The 20,766-nt window shown below is 39.5% G+C and overlaps 1 pseudogene; it reads left to right on the top strand.

The window, feature by feature from the left end:
• Nucleotides 1–17,367: 17,367 nt before the first annotated feature.
• Nucleotides 17,368–19,614, top strand: LOC106575828 (general transcription factor II-I repeat domain-containing protein 2-like; annotated as a pseudogene).
• Nucleotides 19,615–20,766: the final 1,152 nt, after the last annotated feature.

Here is a 20,766-nt window from a genome sequence, read left to right as displayed (position 1 = left end):
ATTTAGAATGCATAAGATAATGTATTTACGATAGCATAGCTGCTGTTTCTGTGTTCCTAAATCTTCCCGCTCTTTCATTCAAGCCCAACCCCTTTCCTTTGTGTAACTAGCTTTCATACAGGTTCCGTCCACCAGGACGTTTTCTGTATGACATCATTGTATTCTGTGTATTTGTAATTCTGTGTGATTAGTTAGGTATTTAGTAAATAAATAATTAAACCCAATTTTGTATTGCTGTTTCAACTTGTTAGCCAGGGTTCGTGAAGATAGCCAAGAATTTACAACTTTCATTATGAGACTGAAAATAAGACAAGGGTTAATATTGACTGCTATCGAGGTAAAATATTACAAAGTATTTTAAGAGTTTATTCGGAAGATAACAGCTCTATAAACGTTCTTCCGTGGTGCCCCGACTTTCTAGTTAATTACATTTACATGATTAGCTTAATCAGGTAATATTAATTACAGAGAAATCATTTTATAAATTAGCATGTCATATCACTTAATCCGGCATAGCCAAAGACACGACAGGCCCATTCTGAAACATCGGATTTAATGTTTGTCTAAATGGATGTTTGTAATGGCGGTTGGAAGGAGAGGACCAAGGTGCAGCGTAGTGAGCGTACATATTCTTTTATATAGAAACGACGACGAACAAAACAATAAACTCTACCCAAAAAAAACGTGAAGCTAAAGGCTAAGTGCCCTAAACAAAAGTCTACCTCCCACAACACAAGGAAGGAAAAAAGGGCTACCTAAGTATGGTTCCCAATCAGAGACAACGATAGACAGCTGTCCCTGATTGAGAACCGGGCCAAAACATTAGAAAAATAAAGAACATAGAAAAAGGAACATAGAATGCCCACACTAGTCACACCCTGGCCTAACCAAAATAGAGAATTAAACCCTCTCTATGGCCAGGGGCGTGACAATACCTGAAACATGGGATTTATTTACAGTATGTTGTTACTGTTTCCTGCACAGAGGAAACGCTGTCTGTGTCGACAGTGTGTGTTTTTTTGTCCTGATTTTCAAAAGGCAACGCTACAGCTGTTGTGTGAAATGACGTTCCAGTCTTGTTGCCATAGGCTTTCTCTCTAATAGAGATGCTTCCATAATTCAGAATAATTCCATAGTGCCCTCTCTAATAGAGATGCTTCCATAATTCACAATAATTCAGAATAATTCAGAATAATTCCATAGTGCCCTCTCTAATAGAGATGCTTCCATAATTCAGAATAATTCCATAGTGCCCTCTCTAATAGAGATGCTTCCATAATTCAGAATAATTCCATAGTGCCCTCTCTAATAGAGATGCTTCCATAATTCAGAATAATTCCATAGTGCCATAGCTGAGGGAAGTACGGGTGCTGAGCGGGCTACAGAACCCCCTGATAAAGATTTAGAGTAACAATATTTTATAAATATATATTTGTAAAAAATGATCTAAATGTGTGAACTAAGCCTTTATTACTCTCGTGGAGAACAATACTCCTCAGCACCCTGTTCCCTTCGTTAACTTTAGACCAGGGCCCATAGGGTGCACTATGTAGGGTGTAGGGAGTAGGGTGTAGGGAGTAGGGAGTAGGGTGTAGGGAGTAGAGTGTAGGGAGTAGGGTGTAGGGAGTAGGGTGTAGGGTGTAGGGAGTAGGGTGTAGGGTGTAGGGAGTAGGGTGTAGGGTGTAGGGAGTAGGTTGTAAGGAGTAGGGTGTAGGGAGGCATTTGGGACGCATCGTTAGACTAATTATTCCTGCATGTGTCCAACATCTTCCCCCAGTATTCAGACCCCTTGACTTTTTCCACAGTTTTAAATTAGGTTACAGCCTTACTCTAAAATGTGTTAAAAAAAATGTTCTTCCCCCTCATCAATCTACACACAACAACCCCATAATGACAAAGCAAAAACATATTTTCTAATTTATGAAAAATGTAACGTTTAAATATAACATTTACATAAGTATTCAGACCCTTTACTCAGTACTTTGTTGAAGCACCTTTGGCAGCGATTACAGCTGAGAGTCTTCTTGGGTATGATGCTACAAGCTTGGCACACCTGTATTTGGGGAGTTTCTCCCATTCTTCTCTGCAGATCCTCTCAAGCTCTGTCAGGTTGGATGTGGAGCATCACTGCACAGCTATTTTCAGGTCTCTCCAGAGATGTTCGATCGGGTTCAAGTCCGGGCTCTGGCTGGGCCACTCAAGGACATTCAGAGACTTGTCCCGAAGCCACTCCTGCGTTGTCTTGGCTGTGTGTTCAGGGTTATTGTCCTGTTGGAAGGTGAACCTTCGCCCCAGTCTGAGGTCCTGAGTGCTCTGGAGCAGGTTTTCAGCAAGGATCTCTCTTTACTATTCTCTGTTTATCTTTGCCTCGATCCTGACTAGTCTCCCAGTCCCTGCCGCTGACAAACACCCCCACAGCACGATGCTGCCACCACCATGCTTCACTGTAGGGATGGTGCCAGGTTTCCTCCAGACGTGACACTTGACATTCAGGCTAGAGAGTTCAATCTTGATTTCATCAGACCAGAGAATCTTGTTTGTCATGGTTTGAGAGTCCTTTAGGTGCCTTTTGGCAAACTCCAAGCGGGCTGTCATGTGCCTTTTACTGAGGAGTGGCTTCCATCTGGCCACTACCATAAAGGCCTGACTGCTGGAGTGCTGCAGAGACGGTTGTTTTGGAACTTTCTCCCATCTCCAAAGAGGAACTCTAGAGCTCTGTCAGAATGACCACTGGGTTCTTGGTCACCTGCCTGACCAAGGCCCTTCTCCCCCGATTGATGAGTTTGGCTGGGCGGCCAGCTCTAGGAAGAGTCTTGGTGGTTCCAAACTTCTTCCATTTAAGAATGATGGAGGCCACTGTGTTCTTGGAGACCTTCAATGCTGCAGAATATTTCTGGTACCCTTCCCCAGATCTGTGCCTCGACACAATCCTGTCTCAGAGCTCTACAGACAATTCCTTCCACCTCATTCATGGCTTGGTTTTTGCTCTGACATGCAATGTCAACTGTGGGACCTTATATAGACAGGTGTGTGCCTTTCCAAATCATGTCCAATCAATTGAATTTACCACAGGTGGACTCCAATCAAGTTGTAGAAACATCTCAAGGATGATCGTTGGAAACAGGATGCACCTGAGCTCAATTTCAAGTCTCATAGCAAAGAGTCTGAATACTTTTGTAAATAATGTATTTGTGTTTTCTATTTTTAATACATTTGCCGAAAAAAAATTGAAAACCTGTTTTCACTTTGTCATTATGGGGTATCGTGTGTAGATTGCTGAGGATTTGTATTTATTTAATCCATTTTAGAATAAGGCTGTAAACGTAACAACATGTGGAAAAAGTGAAGTGGTCTGAATACTTTGCGAATGCACTGTATATATTCGGAAACGATTTAAATTTTAGATTAATTTTATGCTTTTTCAACCATTCCTGAACCTGAGACCAGAAACAGGCTACCTGAGGGCAATACCAAAATAAATGGTCTATTGATTCTGTATCCTCACAACAAAATCTGCAGAGCTGCGATGATTGTATGTCCCAAATATTCAACATTTTGTTAGTGGCAAGAATTCTGTACAATAATTTTAGATGAAAAAAAGTATTTATTCTTGCATCATTTTATACAGTACCAGTCAACAGTTTGGACTCTCCCTCTCATTCAAGGGTTTTTCTTTATTTTTACTATTTTCTACATTGTAGAATAAAAGTGAAGACATCAAAACTATGAAATAACACATATGGTTTCATGTAGTAACCAAAAAAGTGATAAACAAATCAAAATATATTTTATATTTGAGATTCTTCAAAGTAGCCACCCTTTGCCTTGATAGCAGCTTTGCACACGCTTTGCATTCTCTCAACCATCTTCACTTGGAATGCTTTTCCAACAGTCTTGAAGGAGTTCCTACATATGCTGAGCACTTGTTGGCTGCTTTAACTCATCCCAAACCATCTCAACTGGGTTGAGGTCAGGTGATTGTGGAGGCCAGGTCATCTGATGCAGCACTCCATCACTCTCCTTCTTGGTCAAATAGCCCTTACACAGCCTGGAGGTGTGTTGGGTCATTGTCCTGTTGAAAAACAAATGACAGCCCCACTAAGCTCAAACCAGATGGGATGGCGTATCGCTGCAGAATGCTGTGGTAGCCATGCTGGTTAAGTGTGCCTTGAATTCTAAACAAATCACAGACAGTGTCACCAGCAAAGCACGCCCACACCATCACACCTCCTCCTCCATGCTTCACGGTGGCGAACCACACATGCAGAGATTCACCTACTCTGCGTCTCACAAAGACACGGCGGATGGAACCAAAAATCTCCAATTTGGACTCATCAGACTGAAGGACAGATTTCCACCGGTCTAATGTCCATTGCTCATGTTTCTTGGCAGAAGCAAGTCTCTTCTTCTTATTGGTGTCCTTTAGTAGTGGTTTCTTTGCAGCAATTCGACCATGAAGGCCTGATTCATGCAGTCTCCTCTGAAAACCTGATTTTGAGATGTCTGTTACTTGAACTCTGAGAAATATTTTTTGGGGGCTACAATTTCTGAAGCTGGTAACTCTAATGAACTTATCCTCTGGGTCTTCCATTCTTGTGGTGGTCCTCATGAGAGTTAATTTCATCACTTGATGGTTTTTGCGACTGCACTTAAAGAAACGTTCAAAGTTCTTGAAATGTTTTGGATTGACTGACCTTCATATCTTGATTTGTTTAACACTTTTTTGGTTACTACATGATTCCGTATGTTTTATTTCATAGTTTTGATGTCTACACTATTATTCTACAATGTAGAAAATAGTAAAAAATAAAGAAAAACCCTTGAATGAGTAGCAGAGTCCAGACTGTTAACTGGTACTGTATATCAACACATACATACCATGGAATCGGTACAGAAGAAATCTTTTCCCAGCTATTTTGCAATCTGTATGGCACAGTTGTCAACATCCTGGTCGTCAAACGAAACTGGTATACTTTTCTATTTATGCTATTTTTTTTGTTCCTTCCGCCAGTTTTGATCTTTTATATTGAGCAGACAGACCAGTTCCCTACGTCCTCCCGCTGCCACCAGCCTCCTCCATTTTTTGGGGTAATGCTGTAATCAATTGGTTGTACTCTTGGACTGAGCAGACCTTCCCGTATAATTTCCATAGCGCCATGAAATACATAACTCTACCATTCCAATTTACAATATCATTTAAGAACAAATTACCCTTTTCAAACATTTATTTCCCATAAATATAGTTGTTTTATCAACCAGCACATTTGAGTTCAGAGATAATATTTGTTGTAATATTTGTTCTATATTTTTCTGGGGGAGGAAATTGGAATTTGTAACCAGCTCTGCATTGCTTGTTTGAAAAAGAGAGATACTGGCATCCCGAGTGGTGCAGTGGTCTAAGGCATCGCAGTGCTTGAGGCGTCACTCCAGACCTGTCACATCCTGATCAGTAAAGGGGTTATTTGTTATTGTAGTTTGGTCAGGACGTGGCAGGGGGGTGTTTGTTTAGAGTGTTTCGGGGTTTTTGGGCTATGTTCTTGTTAGTTTATTTCTATGTTAGTTCTAGTCATTCTATGTCTATGTTTAGTTAATGGGGTTGATCTTCAATTGGAAGCAGCTGCTCCTCGTTGCTTCCAATTGAAGATCTTATTTAAGAGGGGTGTTTTTTTCTATGGGATTTGTGGGTAGTTGTCTCCTTGTTTAGTGTCTGAGCACCTGATAGGACTATTAGTGTAATTCGTTTTGTTTTGTATACGTGATTTGTTTGTTTTTCCTTCTTCAACATTATAAAGAAGATGAATATACACGTTCCCGCTGCGTTTTGGTCTGATCCTTACGACACCCGTTACAAGACCCGGGCTGTGTCGCAACCAGGAGACCCATGAAGCGGAGCACAATTGTCCTAGTGTCGTCTGGTTTAGGGGAGGGTTTGGCCGGCCCCTAACAGTGTTTCCTCCGAACACATTGGTGTGGCTGGCTTCCGGGTTAAATGAGCAGTGTGTCAAGAAGCAGTGCAGCTTGGTTGGGTCGTGTTTCTGAGGACGCACGGCTCTCGACCTTTGCCTCTCCCGAGTCCGTACGGGAGTTGCAGTGATGGGACAAGACTGTAACTACCAATTGGAAACCACGAAGTTGGGGGGGAAAAAGGGGAAAAAAGTTCAACAACAAAAAAGAAAAAGAGAGCAATTCTTTAATGAATGGCAATCTGCACAAAGGCAAGGTGACAGGTGAAAACACGGCTACTTAAGTATGACTCTCAATCAGCAACAACGATGTACAGCTGTTCCTGATTGAGAGCCATACCAGGCCAACACAAAGAAATACACAACATAGAAAATACCATAGAAATACAAAAACAAGAACATTACCCAAAAACCCCGGAACACATAAATCAAACACCCCTCTTACATAAATACATATCCCATTAAACCCCGAACCACATCAAACAAATACCCCCTGCCACGTCCTGACCAAACTACAATAACAAATAACCCCTTATACTGGTCAGGACGTGGCAGCCCCTATGTACCTGGCAGGAGAAGCAACAGAAGGCTTGTTCATTTTAAGCCTCGATGTACCTGGCAGGAGAAGCAACAGAAAGCTTGTTCATTTTAAGCCTCGATGTACCTGGCAGGAGAAGCAACAGAAAGCTTGTTAACTTTAAGCCTCAATGTACCTGACAGGAGAAGCAACAGAAAGCTTGTTAACTTTAAGCCTCGATGTACCTGGCAGGAGAAGCAACAGAAAGCTTGTTAATTTTAAGCCTTGATGTACCTGGCCGGAGAAGCAACAGAAAGCTTGTTAATTTTAAGCCTTGATGTACCTGGCAGGAGAAGCAACAAAAGGCTTGTTAATTTTAAGCCTTGATGTACCTGGCAGGAGAAGCAACAGAAGGCTTGTTAATTTTAAGCCTCTATGTACCTGGCAGGAGAAGCAACAGAAAGCTTGTTCATTTTAAGCCTTGTTGTACCTGGCAGGAGAAGCAACAGAAAGCTTGTTCATTTTAAGCCTTGTTGTACCTGGCAGGAGAAGCAACAGAAAGCTTGTTCATTTTAAGCCTCGTTGTACCTGGCAGGAGAAGCAACAGAAGGCTTGTTAATTTTAAGCCTCGATATACCTGGCCTGAGAAGCAACAGAAGGCTTGTTCATTTTAAGCCTCGACGTACCTGGCAGGAGAAGCAACAGAAGCCTGAACACTGTGACTTCATCCCAAATGGCACCCTGCTAGTCCCTGTTTAGTGCCCTATGGGCCCTGGTCAAAAGGAGTCCACCGTAGGGAAGAGGGTGCCCTTTGGGACACAGCATGTGACTAGTACCCTGTAGGTGTTTTTATTTTGATCAGGGTCTTAGAAAGAAAGAAAGATAGAAAGAAAGAAAAAGAGAAAGAAAGAAAGAGCGAAAGAAATAGAGAAAAAGTGAAAGAAAAAAAGAAAGAGAGAAAGTAAGAAAGTGTCACGAATCCCACCGAAGGTGGCTCCCCTGCCTGCTCGGGCGGCGCTCGGCGGTCGTCGTCACCGGCGTACTAGCCGCCGCTGATCCCTTTTTCCTTTTCGTTTGGTATGTCTTATTGTTTGCACCTGTTCTTCATTTGGGTCTTTTGATTTTGGTTATTTAAGCCTGGTTAGCCCGCCCAGGTTTGTGCGGGATTATTTAGCGTCAGGTTGTGTTTTGTATTTGGATGTGCTGGCGATCTACTACTGTTATATTTTATGCATGCTGTGCACCTGTTCTGAGCACTTTGCATTTTGTCCACACCGGTTGTGTTGGCGTCGATCGTGTTGTGTTTTATTTAATAAACACAAAGTTCCTTACCTCTGCTCTCTGCGCCTGACTCCTACCACCACTCCTAGCAACTACTGACAGAAAGAGAGAAAGAAAGAAGCAGCTCTTTAAAGCCGGAATCAGCAGTTGAAACAATAACAATGCTTTCCCCGCCCCTGTTTTGGTAAAAAAGCGGAGAGTTGGGCCTGGAGAAATTCACAGACAGAGTTGATCATCTATTAAAAACAATATTTGTAACCATGTTTTGAGGCTGTATAGTGTTTGTTTACATTGACTTTGTTTACGAACTTGAATAAGAAGGTTATATTTTGAATACTGATGAGGTACTACTAAGCTCATGAGGCATAAGTTATATTCTTCAAGAATCAATGGGGACACATCATTAATTTATAAGTCCAATAACATTGATGTAGCAACTATGGAATTACCCCTTTTAAGGTCTTTAAAGCATCTGCAGTGAGTCTTTTACAGGTCTGCCCTGCCTTGATGTATGTTAAGGAGATGAAATTAAACGGATTGGAATCACATCGTCTTGTAGGAGGATGGTTTAAACCTTATAATTATTATTCACAGAAAATACTTCACTTCTGCCTTGTCTTAGTAAGTTAACAAGTTTTAACAAGAACGAATGTATACTCTTGATGTGGTTCTGGGTTTACAGACATTACAGGGAAACCTTTTACACACATTTGCAGTCTACTCCTCTCCTTGGTTTTATTTATGAATTTATTTAGGATTTCGGGAAAAACATTTCCACCCTTTCGGCTTTTCCGGCTTTCCGTTAATCAACGGTTTCCGTGGCGATGTGTACTTTATAGAGTTCTGCACATGAAAAGAGAATTTGTTCCTCCAGAGTTTAAGTACATAAAGGTCCGTTAGTCTCCCTGTAGTCTCCCAGTAATACTACCCTGTAACTGGCCCTATGGACCCTGGTCAACAGTAGTACACTGTAGGGAACAGGGTGCCATTTGGGACTCTCCTCTGGTGTGTTTACCTGGCTGTCAGGGGGGATTTCAACAGGCTCTATGAGTGTTCCAGTAACGGTGACCATAATCACATCCAACCAAAACAAACAGCTAAAACAAAATCCCAGTGTCTGCTAGCTAGCTGTTAGCTACTGCCTCACAAAGACTCCTTAACCCAGCGTCTGCTAGCTAGCTGTTAGCTACCACCTCACAAAGACTCCTTATCCCAGTGTCTGCTAGCTAGCTGTTAGCTACCGCCTCACAAAGACTCCTTATCCCAGTGTCTGCTAGCTAGCTGTTAGCTACCGCCTCACAAAGACTCCTTAACCCAGTGTCTGCTAGCTAGCTGTTAGCTACCGCCTCACAAAGACACCTTTTCCCAGCGTCTGCTAGCTAGCTGTTAGCTACCGCCTCACAAAAACTCCTTATCCCAGTGTCTGCTAGCTAGCTGTTAGCTACCCCTCACAAAGACTCCTTATCCCAGTGTCTGCTAGCTAGCTGTTAGCTACCGCTAACTCCTTATTCCCTTTTGAGGAACGCTTTTAGGTTCCAGGTAGAACCTTATTGGGTTCCATGTAGAACCCTTTCCCCCAAAAAAGTTCTACATGGAACCCAAAATAGTTCTATCTGGAACCAAAAAGGGTTTTACCTGGAACCAAAAAGGGTTATCCTATGGGGACAGTCGAAAAACCATTTTTGGAACCCTTAGAGTAACCCTCAGAGTAAATCTGAGGCCTTGTCTACTTTCTCCAGAGCAGTAGAGTTACTCTGAGGCCTTAGTTATTTTATCCAGAGCAGTAGAGTTACTCTGAGGCCTTAGTTACTTTATCCAGAGCAGTAGAGTTACTCTGAGACCTTAGTTATTTTATCCAGAGCAGTAGAGTTACTCTGAGGCCTTAGTTACTTTCCCCAGAGCAGTAGAGTTACTCTGAGGCCTTAGTTACTTTATCCAGAGCAGTAGAGTTACTCTGAGGCCTTAGTTACTTTTTCCAGAGCAGTAGAGTTACTCTGAGGCCTTGTCTACTTTATCCAGAGCAGTAGAGTTACTCTGAGGCCTTAGTTACTTTCTCCAGAGCAGTAGAGTTACTCTTAGGCCTTAGTTACTTTCTCCAGGGCAGTAGAGTTACTCTGAGGCCTTAGTTACTTTATCCAGAGCAGTATAGTTACTCTGAGGCCTTAGTTACTTTATCCAGAGCAGTAGAGTTACTCTGAGGCCTTGTCTACATTATCCAGAGCAGTAGAGTTACTCTGAGGCCTTAAGTTGCTTTCCCCAGAGCAGTAGAGTTACTCTGAGGCCTAAGTTACTTTCTCCAGAGCAGTAGAGTTACTCTGAGGCCTTAGTTACTTTATCCAGGGCAGTAGAGTTACTCTGAGGCCTTAGTTACTTTCTCCAGAGCAGTAGAGTTACTCTGAGGCCTTAGTTACTTTCTCCAGGGCAGTAGTGTTACTCTGAGGCCTTAATTACTTTCTCCAGAGCAGTAGAGTTACTCTGAGGCCTTAGTTACTTTCTCCAGGGCAGTAGAGTTACTCTGAGGCCTAAGTTACTTTCTCCAGAACAGTAGAGTCACTCTGAGGCCTTAGTTACTTTCTCCAGAGCAGTAGAGTTACTCTGAGGCCTAAGTTACTTTCCCCAGAGCAGTAGAGTTACTCTGAGGCCTTAGTTACTTTCCCCAGAGCAGTAGAGTTACTCTGAGGCCTTAGTTACTTTCTCCAGAGCAGTAGAGTTACTCTGAGGCCTTGGCTACATTCCCAAGAGCAATATAGTTAAATCTGAGCCACAAGGACAGACTGCAGCTGAAGACTTCCCAGGACACAAATTAGTCTGACCTCCAACAGTCTCCTGACGGAAATCTAACCAACCATCACCAAGCAAAGTCTGAAGCTGCAAACTCAACAAACAAATGAGATCTTCAAAGGCACAGGCAATAACATACTGGCAGGGCTACAGTAATACTACCCTATAGCTACAGTAACACTACTATATAGCTCTATAGTTACAGTAATACTACTCTATAGCTACAGTAATACTACTCTATAGCTAGAGTAATACTACCCTATAGCTACAGTAACACTACCCCATAGCTACAGTAATACTACCCTATAGCTACAGTAATACTACCCTATAGCTACAGTAATACTGCCCTATAGCTACAGTAACACTACCCTATAGCTACAGTAATACTACTCTATAGCTACAGTAATACTACCCTATAGCTACAGTAATACTACCATATAGCTACAGTAATACGACTCTATAGTTACAGTAATACTACTCTATAGTTACAGTAATACCACTCTATAGCTACAGTAATACTACTCTATAGCTACTGTAATACTACCCTATAGCTACAGTAATACTACTCTATAGTTACAGTAATACTACTCTATAGTTACAGTAATACTACCATATAGCTCTATAGTTACAGTAACACTACTCTATAGCTACAGTAATACTACCCTATAGCTACAGTAATACTACTCTATAGCTACAGTAATACTACTCTATAGTTACAGTAATACTACTCTACAGTTACAGTAATACTACCCTATAGCTACAGTAATACTACTCTATAGCTACTGTAATACTACTCTATAGCTACAGTAATACTACTCTATAGCTCTATAGCTACAGTAATACTACCCGATAGCTACAGTAATACTACTCTATAGTTACAGTAATACTACTAAATAGCTACAGTAATACTACTCTATAGCTACAGTAATACTACTCTATAGCTACAGTAATACTACCCTATAGCTACAGTAATACTACTCTATAGTTACAGTAATACTACTCTATAGTTACAGTAATACTACCCTATAGCTACAGTAATACTACTCTATAGCTACTGTAAAACTACTCTATAGCTACAGTAATACTACCCTATAGCTACAGTAATACTACCCTATAGCTACAGTAATACTACTCTAAAGCTACAGTAATACTACTCAATAGCTACAGTAATACTACTCTATAGCTACAGTAACACTACTCTATAGCTCTATAGCTACAGTAATACTACTCTATAGCTACAGTAACACTACACTATAGCTACAGTAATACTACTCTATAGCTACAGTAATACTAACCTATAGCTACAGTAATACTACTCTATAGCCCTATAGCTACAGTAATACTACACTATAGCTACAGTAACACTACTCTATAGCTACAGTAATACTACCCTATAGCTACAGTAATACTACTCTATAGCTACAGTAATACTACTCTATAGTTACAGTAATACTACTCTACAGTTACAGTAATACTACCCTATAGCTACAGTAATACTACTCTATAGCTACTGTAATACTACTCTATAGCTACAGTAATACTACTCTATAGCTCTATAGCTACAGTAATACTACCCGATAGCTACAGTAATACTACTCTATAGTTACAGTAATACTACTCTATAGCTACAGTAATACTACTCTATAGCTACAGTAATACTACTCTATAGCTACAGTAATACTACCCTATAGCTACAGTAATACTACTCTATAGTTACAGTAATACTACTCTATAGTTACAGTAATACTACCCTATAGCTACAGTAATACTACTCTATAGCTACTGTAAAACTACTCTATAGCTACAGTAATACTACCCTATAGCTACAGTAATACTACCCTATAGCTACAGTAATACTACTCTAAAGCTACAGTAATACTACTCAATAGCTACAGTAATACTACTCTATAGCTACAGTAACACTACTCTATAGCTCTATAGCTACAGTAATACTACTCTATAGCTACAGTAACACTACACTATAGCTACAGTAATACTACTCTATAGCTACAGTAATACTACCCTATAGCTACAGTAATACTACTCTATAGCCCTATAGCTACAGTAATACTACACTATAGCTACAGTAACACTACCCTATAGCTACAGTAATACTACTCTATAGCTACAGTAATAATACTCTATAGCTACAGTAATACTACCCTATAGCTACAGTAATACTACCCTATATCTACAGTAACACTACCCTATAGCTACAGTAATACTACTCTATAGTTACAGTAATACTACCCTATAGCTACAGTAATACTACTCTATAGCTACAGTAATACTACTCTATAGCTACTGTAATACTACCCTATAGCTACAGTAATACTACTCTATAGTTACAGTAATAGTACCCTATAGCTACAGTAATACTACTCTATAGTTACAGTAATACTACCATATAGCTACAGTAATACTACCCTATAGCTCTATAGTTACAGTAACACTACTCTATAGTTACAGTAATACTACATATAGCTCTATAGTTACAGTAACACTACTTTATAGCTACAGTAATACTACCCTATAGCTACAGTAATACTACTCTATAGCTACAGTAATACTACTCTATAGCTACAGTAATACTACTCTATAGTTACAGTAATACTACTCTACATTTACAGTAATACTACCCTATAGCTACAGTAAAACTACTCTATAGCTACTGTAATACTACTCTATAGCTACAGTAATACTACTCTATAGCTCTATAGCTACAGTAATACTACCCTATAGCTACAGTAATACTACTCTATAGTTACAGTAATACTACTCTATAGCTACAGTAATACTACTCTATAGCTACAGTAATACTACTCTATAGCTACAGTAATACTACCCTATAGCTACAGTAATACTACTCTATAGTTACAGTAATACTACTCTATACTTACAGTAATACTACCCTATAGCTACAGTAATACTACTCTATAGCTACTGTAAAACTACTCTATAGCTACAGTAATACTACCCTATAGCTACAGTAATACTACCCTATAGCTACTGTAATACTACTCTAAAGCTACAGTAATACTACTCAATAGCTACAGTAATACTACTCTATAGCTACAGTAACACTACTCTATAGCTCTATAGCTACAGTAATACTACTCTATAGCTACAGTAACACTACACTATAGCTACAGTAATACTACTCTATAGCTACAGTAATACTACCCTATAGCTACAGTAATGCTACTCTATAGCCCTATAGCTACAGTAATACTACACTATAGCTACAGTAACACTACCCTATAGCTACAGTAATACTACTCTATAGCTACAGTAATAATACTCTATAGCTACAGTAATACTACCCTATAGCTACAGTAATACTACCCTATATCTACAGTACCAATACCCTATAGCTACAGTAATACTACTCTATAGTTACAGTAATACTACCCTATAGCTACAGTAATACTACTCTATAGCTACAGTAATACTACTCTGTAGCTACTGTAATACTACCCTATAGCTACAGTAATACTACTCTATAGTTACAGTAATACTACCCTATAGCTACAGTAATACTACTCTATAGTTACAGTAATACTACCCTATAGCTACAGTAACACTACTCTATAGTTACAGTAATACTACCATATAGCTCTATAGTTACAGTAACACTACTCTATAGCTACAGTAATACTACCCTATAGCTACAGTAATACTACTCTATAGCTACAGTAATACTACTCTATAGCTACAGTAATACTACTCTATAGTTACAGTAATACTACTCTACAGTTACAGTAATACTACCCTTTAGCTACAGTAATACTATTCTATAGCTACAGTAACACTACTCTATAGCTCTATAGCTACAGTAATACTACTCTATAGCTACAGTAACACTACACTATAGCTACAGTAATACTTCTCTATAGCTACAGTAATACTACCCTATAGCTACAGTAATACTACTCTATAGCCCTATAGCTACAGTAATACTACACTATAGCTACAGTAACACTACCCTAAAGCTACAGTAATACTACTCTATAGCTACAGTAATAATACTCTATAGCTACAGTAATACTACCCTATAGCTACAGTAATACTACCCTATATCTACAGTAATACTACTCTATAGCTATAGTAATACTACTCTATAGCTACAGTAATACTACCCTATAGCTACAGTAATACTACTCTATAGTTACAGTAATACTACTCTATAGCTACAGTAATACTACTCTATAGCTACAGTAATACTACTCTATAGCTACAGTAATAAAACCCTATAGCTACAGTAATACTACTCTATAGTTACAGTAATACTACTCTATAGTTACAGTAATACTACCCTATAGCTACAGTAATACTACTCTATAGCTACTGTAAAACTACTCTATAGCTACAGTAATACTACCCTATAGCTACAGTAATACTACCCTATAGCTGCTGTAATACTACTCTAAAGCTACAGTAATACTACTCAATAGCTACAGTAATACTACTCTATAGCTACAGTAACACTACTCTATAGCTCTATAGCTACAGTAATACTACTCTATAGCTACAGTAACACTACACGATAGCTACAGTAATACAACTCTATAGCTACAGTAATACTACCTTATAGCTACAGTAATACTACTCTATAGCCCTATAGCTACAGTAATACTACACTATAGCTACAGTAACACTACCCTATAGCTACAGTAATACTACTCTATAGCTACAGTAATAATACTCTATAGCTACAGTAATACTACCCTATAGCTACAGTAATACTACCCTATATCTACAGTACCACTACCCTATAGCTACAGTAATACTACTCTATAGTTACAGTAATACTACCCTATAGCTACAGTAATACTACTCTATAGCTACAGTAATACTACTCTATAGCTACTGTAATACTACCCTATAGCTACAGTAATACTACTCTATAGTTACAGTAATACTACCCTATAGCTACAGTAATACTACTCTATAGTTACAGTAATACTACCATATAGCTACAGTGATACTACCCTATAGCTCTATAGTTACAGTAACACTACTCTATAGTTACAGTAATACTACCATATAGCTCTATAGTTACAGTAACACTACTCTATAGCTACAGTAATACTACCCTATAGCTACAGTAATACTACTCTATAGCTACAGTAATACTACTCTATAGCTACAGTAATACTACTCTATAGTTACAGTAATACTACTCTACAGTTACAGTAATACTACCCTTTAGCTACAGTAATACTACTCTATAGCTACAGTAACACTACTCTATAGCTCTATAGCTACAGTAATACTACTCTATAGCTACAGTAACACTACACTATAGCTACAGTAATACTACTCTATAGCTACAGTAATACTACCCTATAGCTACAGTAATACTACTCTATAGCCCTATAGCTACAGTAATACTACACTATAGCTACAGTAACACTACCCTAAAGCTACAGTAATACTACTCTATAGCTCCAGTAATAATACTCTATAGCTACAGTAATACTACCCTATAGCTACAGTAATACTACCCTATATCTACAGTAATACTACTCTATAGCTATAGTAATACTACTCTATAGCTACAGTAACACTACTCTATAGTTACAGTACTACTACCCTATAGTTACAGTAATACTACTCAATAGCTACAGTAATACTACCCTATAGCTCTATAGCTACAGTAATACTACCCTATAGCTACAGTAATACTACCCTATAGCTACAGTAATACTACTATATAGCTACAGTAATACTACTCTATAGCTACAGTAATAATACTCTATAGCTACAGTAATACTACCCTATATCTACAGTACCACTACCCTATAGCTACAGTAATACAGTAATATTAGAAATACAGTGAGCTCCAAAAGTATTGGGACAGTGTCCATTTGTTTTGGCTCTGTACTCCAGCACTTTGAATTTGAAACGACTGACTTTTTGTACATGGTCCCTTAAAATGGGGGAACTGAAAGTATTGGAACAAGTTCACCAATGTATTTGGTCCGATATTCCTAACACAAATTGGGCACAAAATAATCTGAAACACAAACAAAACAGCAAATGAATCCAATGCTTGATGTAATCATTGTGTGCTAAGAATATGGGACCAAATAAACTTTTGATAACTTTGATACACACAAGTGAACTTGTCACAATACTTTTGGGCCCCTATAATGGGGGGGAGAGAAAGAGTGCATGTACAAAAAGTGCTGTCATTTCTAAACGGCTCATATGGATGAAAATACCTTCAAATTAAAGCTGACCGTCTGCATCGGAGGTGCTGGAGTACATAGCCAAAACAAAACACACTGTCCCAATACTTTGAGCTCACTGTATCTCTGCTAGAGCTGACCTTATCTGCTATTGTCCCTTCTCAGTGTACAGGGCTTGAGAGGGATGCCTAAGGTAAAGCCAAACATGTTTAATGTTAAAATCTGCTACTCTTTTGGAACGCAGTATTGTCAAGATAACTACTTTTTACCGTGTGTAAAATTGCTTGTTTCATTTGAAAGCTTTTTATAAAAATACAAAAAATGCATGAAATGAAATGTATGCATTCACTACTGTAAGTCGCTCTGGATAAGAGCGTCTGCTAAATGACAAATGTAAATGTAATACTACCCTATAGTTACAGTAATACTACTCTATAGCTACAGTAATACTACTCTATAGCTACAGTAATAATACTCTATAGCATGGGTGTCAAACTAATTATATTTGGCCCGCGAGACAATACCAAATTACTACTAGAGCTGGCCCGCCGTTATTATACAGCGCATTCACCGCTAATACTACGCATCCCATAATGCTCTGCTGTTGTTTTCGTGCGCCAATCAGGACAGGACCCAGAAACGCCCTCTCCTCTGTGACAGTAGTCATAGCAACATAGACGCTACAACTATCAGCGCGCTATCCCTTCCCAAAAATGGCGAAAAGAAAGGCAGAAAACAGGAGCTTTCTGGACAAGTGGGAGGCAGAATATCTGTTTACATATGTAAAAGACAAACCTGTTTGTCTTGTTTGTGGAGTCAACGTGGCTGTAAGTAAGGAGTACAACATTAGACGACACTATGAAACGAAACACCATGACAAATACAAGGACCTGGACATGACTCAAAGGAGCCAGAAAGTAGAGGAGATGAAAATAAGTTTGGTTTCACAACAGAATATGTTCAAAAAAGCCACATCACAAAGTGAGGCTGCTGTAAAGGCTAGTTATATAGTGGCAGCAGAGATCGCAAAATCAGCCCGGCCCTTTAATGAGGGAGAGTTCGTGAAAAAGTGCATGATGAAAGTTTGTGACCTCGTATGCCCAGAGAAAAAGCAAGCATTTTCAAACGTGAGCCTGAGCAGGAACACAGTAGCTGATTGCACATGTGATCTTGCCACCAATCTGTATGACCAGCTGATGGAAAAGGGAAAAGATTTCGTTGCGTTCTCCCTCGCTGTGGATGAGAGCTGCGACGCATCTGATACTGCTCAGCTGTCAGTCTTCATCCGTGGAGTGGACTCAAATCTGTGTGTTACGGAGGAGCTATTGGGATTCAAATCAATGCATGGCACAACCACAGGAAAGGAAATCTTTGAGGAGGTTTCCAAATGTGTAACTGAAATAAAGCTGCCGTGGGATAAACTCGTTGGATTAACGACAGATGGTGCGCCAGCGATGTGCGGTAAAAAGAGTGGACTGTTGGGCATGGTTCGGGAGAAGATGCGGGAAGAGAACTGTGCAGGTGAGCTAACTGTTTACCACTGCATCATACATCAGGAATCACTGTGTGCCAAAGCCCTAAAGATGGAACATGTTATGACCACAGTAACACAGGTAGTTAACGTTATAAGAGCCAAAGGTCTGAATCACCGCCAGTTTAAATTTTTTCTAGAGGAGTGTGGTTCGGAATACGCAGACGTGCCGTATCACACAGAGGTGAGATGGCTAAGCAGAGGAAAAGTACTGAACAGATGTTTCGAGCTGCGTGAGGAAATATGTCAATTCCTGGAAACCAAAGGGAAGGATACAGCAGAGCTCCGGGAGCAAAAGTTTCTGTGTGAGCTGGCCTTTCTCTGTGACATCTCGAGCCATCTCGATGCGCTGAACCTGCAGCTTCAGGGGCGGAGGCGCATCATCACAGACATGTACGCTGCAGTGAGGGCCTTTAAAACTAAACTGTGCCTGTGGGAGATTCAGATGCTGCAAGGAAACCCTTGCCATTTTCCCTGCTGCCAAACCATAAAAGCACAGATCTCTACCGCCGTGTTCCCATGCGCACAGTTTGCTGAAAAACTCAGTGTTCTCGCCGCGGAGTTTAGCCGGCGATTTGCCGACTTCGATGTCCAGAAATGTAGGTTTGAACTGGTTAGTAATCCCTTCGCAGTTGATGTGGAAAATGCACCAACCAACATCCAAATGGAGCTGATTGAACTCCAGTGCAACGACACGCTGAAGTCAAAGTATGATGCTGTGGGCGCCGCACAGTTTCCACGGTTCATCCCTGACACAATGCCTCAGCTCCGCACCCAAGCTGCTCAGATGCTCTCCATGTTCGGCAGCACTTATCTATGCGAAAACTTTTCTCCTCGATGAAGATGACCAAAACAACTCACAGGAGACGTCTGACTGATGAACACCTTCGCTCGATACTGAGGATTTCTTCAGCTCAGAGCCTGAGCCCAGACATTGATGAACTAGCATCCAAGAAGAGATGCCAGGTATCTGGCTTGGGCACATCAGATTAGATCAGTGTGCAATAATTAACGTTTTCTTTGTGCACTTTTTCTTGCTACAAGGCATGGGCTTGAATGGTTGATTGATTTATTATCATTTTATTTGTAAAATTATTAGCCAGTGGAAAAAGTTTATTTTGGTATTTAAATCAGAAGGCTGCAAATAGAAAAGAGGCATACGATTTTTATTTAAATTTGATTTATTTAATAAATGAATGCCATTGATGTGTTTTTTTCATTTGAAATTCGATTTTGCATGTCTCCACTAATAAATTATATATTGTATGGTAATAAGCGATGCTTGTTCCATATTCAATGTTAAAGCAAAACTTGTTTGGGTCCATATTAAAAGGTTCATTTGTTCAATGTTGGCCCGCGACTTTGTTCAGGTTTTACATTTTGGCCCACTGGGTATTTGAGTTTGACAACCCTGCTCTATAGCAACAGTAATACTACCCTATAGCTACAGTAGTACTACCCTATTTCTACAGTACCACTACCCTATAGCTACAGTAATACTACCCTATAGTTACAGTAATACTACTCTATAGCTACAGTAACACTACTCTATAGTTACAGTACTACTACCCTATAGTTACAGTAATTCTACTCTATAGCTACAGTAATACTACCCTATAGCTCTATAGCTACAGTAATACTACCCTAAAGCTACAGTAATACTACCCTATAGCTACAGTAATACTACTCTATAGCTACAGTAATACTTCCCTATAGCTACAGGAATACTACTCTATAGCTACAGTAGTACTACCCTATAGTTACAGTAATACTACCCCATAGCTACAGTAATACTACCCTAGAGCTACAGTAATACTACCCCATAGCTACAGTAATACTACTCTATAGCTACAGTAATACTACTCTATAGCTACAGTAATACGACCCTATAGTTACAGTCATACTACTCTATAGCTACAGTATTACTACCCTATAGCTACAGTAATACTACCCTATAGCTACAGTAATACTACTCTATAGTTACTGTAATACTACTCTATAGTTACAGTAATACTACTCTATAGCTACTACTCTATAGCTACAGTAATACTACTCTATAGCTACAGTAATACTATTCTATAGCTACAGTAATACTACTCTATAGTTACAGTAATACTACTCTATAGTTACAGTAATACTACTCTATACTTACAGTAATACTACCCTATAGCTACAGTAATACTACCCTATAGCTACAGTAATACTACTCTATAGCTCTATAGTTATAGTAATACTACTCTATAGCTACAGTAATGCTACTCTATAGCTACAGTAATACTACTCTATAGCTACGGTAATGCTACTCTATAGCTACAGTAATACTACTCTATAGTTACAGTAATACTACTCTATAGTTACAGTAATACTACCCTATAGCTACAGTAATACTACGCTATAGCTCTATAGCTACAGTAATACTACTCTATAGCTACAGTAATACTACTCTATAGTTACAGTAATACTACTCTACAGTTACAGTAATACTACCCTATAGCTACA

Source organism: Salmo salar, unplaced genomic scaffold (assembly GCF_905237065.1).
Source record: "Salmo salar unplaced genomic scaffold, Ssal_v3.1, whole genome shotgun sequence".
NCBI lineage: Eukaryota > Metazoa > Chordata > Actinopteri > Salmoniformes > Salmonidae > Salmo > Salmo salar.
This window is presented reverse-complemented; position numbering and strand designations above follow the sequence as displayed.